Source organism: Sabethes cyaneus, chromosome 1 (genome assembly GCF_943734655.1).
Source record: "Sabethes cyaneus chromosome 1, idSabCyanKW18_F2, whole genome shotgun sequence".
Taxonomy (NCBI): domain Eukaryota; kingdom Metazoa; phylum Arthropoda; class Insecta; order Diptera; family Culicidae; genus Sabethes; species Sabethes cyaneus.
Window position 1 is genome coordinate 138,239,847 of NC_071353.1, and position 3,771 is coordinate 138,243,617.

Sequence of the window (3,771 nt, forward strand, 5' to 3'; positions counted from 1 at the left end):
GATGAATGGAATAGTACGAAGTGCCTATCGGTAGTTATCTAAGCCGAGAGGTCACTGAAGCAGACCGGCTGGTTGAAGATAAACGTTATACCGATGACCGCCCACCCTGCCAATATCCCAAAGCTGCGACCGATAAGAATTTTTTAGGTTAACCTCAAACGGAGGAACTATTCAAATTATTTCGTGGTAAAGACGGAAAAGCAGCTGATCGCCAAGACTACAGACAGCAGACAGAACAGAAGAACATGCCGATATGGATCTTTTCAGCGGTCATGGGTAACCCTATTAGCACGGTTGTTACAAAGTTGTTGTGGTAACCGAAATATGACTAATTTCAGTCGTAAACCGGTTGCTTCAACCAAATGGACCTAAAGTGTGCTACTTGGGAAGGTTCCGGTTAACTGCCGTAAGGCCGCTCGGAAGCATTTCTATATGAGGCTTATTAAATGTAGGATTTAAGAAAAGTTTGATTCTCAAAAATAGATATTTTTAGAAAATATCAGAATGTTTTCTCATTGGTATATGCCACCCCTGAAACCAGGTTTCTCTAGGTGTTTCGTAGATTGAGAGCAAATATAGTTACCGCGCAGTACTAGAACCAACCGGCCAAAACCAAATAAGAGCAACGTGAAACAAAGGAAGTTTATTTGCCCGTAACTCCCTCGCAGGACAACCGACGACGACGGCCGCTTCACCGAGGTCATCCAGTTACACGTAGCCACAATCCCGAAAGAACCGCCAGCGGCGGCGGCGGCAGCAAATGCTGCGAAACAAAAGAAATGAAGTTATCACAGTCCTAGCAGGCCACGACGCATCGGGTTGCAAAGGTAGCCATTTAAATTCAAAGCGCAAACACACGCCAGGGAACTACCTTTTATTTATGATTCCCTTGTCTTCCTGTTTCCCACTCGAATACGCTCGGCTGCCAGCCGGTTACGATAGCGTTTGGTGGGGGGAAAGAAACGTCGCATCTTGTGTTGAGTAGGATGTTCTGGGTTTTGATAGGAAGAGATCCGACTGGCAGTCAGGGGCCTGCCTGCCAGTCGGCAGCAGAAACACAATATCAGCAAACCATAAAGTAAAACAAGGTGCAAAACATGATTCCTCGCTGCACCCACATCGTGAGCGTTTGTGAGGCAGCAACCACAAAACGGTATCATCCGTCGTTTTCCGCCGTGGCATCCGACACCAATCGGGACCGCTGATGCTGGTGGGTTCGGGAGAAAATCCGACTGAAGAAGAATAGAAAAATCACAGATGGTAGGAAATAATTTTTGGATTCATAATTTATAAACACTTCTCGGATTCGGGTGTGATAGAAAGGTGGTAGGATCAGACCCGGACCAACAACGTTTTCTCCGGTGGAGACAGGAACCGATTGTTCCTGACAACTCATCCTACATTTGGCAAACGATACACCTAGAGCCTGGTGAGAGAGTGTAAGCTGGGGCAAAAGATGGGGTTTCGAACGGGGAACTTTCGGTAGTGTTTCGGTTCTTCAAGAGGCAATTACAACAGCTTTGTTGGATTCACTGATACATTCCGTAGGGGACGGAGAAACGCGTTCCGTTGTTCGATGATTTGAGTGAAAAATAAGGTACCTGATTCTTCCGGGAACAGCTGTTAGGTGGAAGGGAAGAAGAGCAAAAGCAGAAACGTGCCCGGAATCTCGGATTGCCGGCAATTCCCGACGGTAGTGATAATAGAATAATAAAGAGGTGAGTATCAAAAGGTCACATGTGACGAAGTCGAGCAGCTCCTTCTCTGCTGGGACTAGGACGATTGAGATGTGGCACGATTTGATTTAAAGTTGACTAGTTTACGAGTGGCAATGGCAGCAGGTGGCACAACAGGATCTTTTTAAAACTGTCATAAAAAGTTAATGGAATATGATTTGAACAGAAAGTTGTTCTAAATTTGACAGTTCTTAAATTACATATAATATATCCTCTTTCACTATTCTGGGAGGCCTTTTCCATGGTAACTACCGATACAGCAGTTGTAAAACAGAATATTTCTCCTGCTGGATAGCATGACATATTGCATTGTTAGGAAAACAGTTACATTACCTACAAGGTACATCAAAGCAAGGTGCATTTCTATTCTAAAATTAAAAAAAAAGCTGTCGACCACACTGCAACAATGAGATGACTCAAAATCAGATCACTTCATGTGCAATGCATTGAAGCTGCAAAAGTGAATAGTAAAAATGCATTCCTGTGTTGAAGGGGAGGTCGTGCACGGCTCATTCAAACAGATGAAGATCCTTGCTCTCAACATTCTCCCGCGAAAAAAACAAACAAACCGAGAAAACATTCGCTGAAAGAAGCGCATTATTTCAACCTGTCACAGGCAGCCAAAGGTGAAGAAAGAATTTAATCCTTTTTACAGGATTGCCGGGGCTGACTGCTAATGCCAGCCCGATAAATGGGAAAAGTGCATCTGATGCACGGCGGGATACTCCGCTACATTAGCGGTGCAATAGAAAGGAAAATGCACTTTCAGGCACGATTATAGGGGTTTTAGCGGCGGAACAAAAACATCGCAGAATGGAAGCAAGCAGAACTCACTTCAAGACTAGAAATCCGATGCTGGTGGATGTCATACTGCAGTAAAAAAACAGAGAATCTCCGCTAGGTACTTGGGAGGGAAAATTTATTACCTTTATCTTTCGGTTTTTTTGGTCACACTCACATACGGTTCGTGACACACGTGACGTCCTCTGGTGTCGTACGTGAGATAGTCACCGACAACGGCGCGGCGGGTGGACCACATAAACCATTCGAACAACCGGTGCGGTCGGTGTCGCTCTCTAGCCTAGATCCACCCACGTGATTTGACCTGCCGAGTGGGCAGAAGGGCAAAACCGAACAAGAGCTCGGCTAGAGCTTAAGCTGCGGCCGATGATGAACGAGCAGGTGTCGCCGTAAGGTAGCTGTCGCACGTAATTCTCCGCTTGATTGCCGATGCCAAGTTGTGTCTATTTATTTGTGTTTTTTTGGATGACGTCCACCGTGACGGTATTGTCACAATTTGGCATTTTTGTAATTTTTCTGCTTACGATACAGAAACTCTTAAAGAAACTGACGTCTTCAATTGAGCAGCTTTTGTTCAACTTTAATTATTGGTATATCATTAACAATTACCATTTTCTAGAATATGAAGTGCTACTCAGAAAAACAAAATTTCAAAAATTCGTGTCTTAAAATCGTTTAGACGAATTTTAATTAGGGAACAATTAATTCAAAGCTTTACTTTCTCATAGAATTTACACCACATCCGTCAATCAATTTCTTTTGCAGGTCCAATATCCGTTTGTGATGTTAAAAGAGCACTCAGTATAAGCAATACTGAATAAAAACGACAAAAATACCTAGGAAAATATTTTGGTATGTTCAGTGCCTCGTGGATTTGGAGAGATCTCTGATATTTCACACAAAATTGTATGTTTTCTTTCTTTTAGGATGATAACGCGACCTATAAGGTAAGCTAAACTCAACAAAACGTCTCTCAACTTTAGCCGAAATGTCGCAAGAAAGATTACCTATAGTATTCTATCTAGGAAAGTGGTGCGAGAGACATAAAAACCTACAATGAAAATCAAAAGGAATTGTCCAACTTGCGCATTTACCACTTTACCACTTTTAACGAAAAGTTATACCGATTTCAAATGCACAAGAGATAAAAGAAAGTCATGTGTTCCCATACCGGGAATCGAACCCGGGCCTTCCGGGTGAGAGCCGGATATCCTAACCACTAGACAATATGGGA

At 43.3% G+C, this 3,771-nt stretch overlaps 1 non-coding gene across 1 annotated transcript; it reads right to left on the reverse strand.

Annotated features, from left to right (window-relative positions):
- Positions 1-3,699: 3,699 nt before the first annotated feature.
- Positions 3,700-3,771, reverse strand: Trnae-cuc (transfer RNA glutamic acid (anticodon CUC)). The gene has a single exon. It is a non-coding gene; the product is annotated as a tRNA-Glu (tRNA).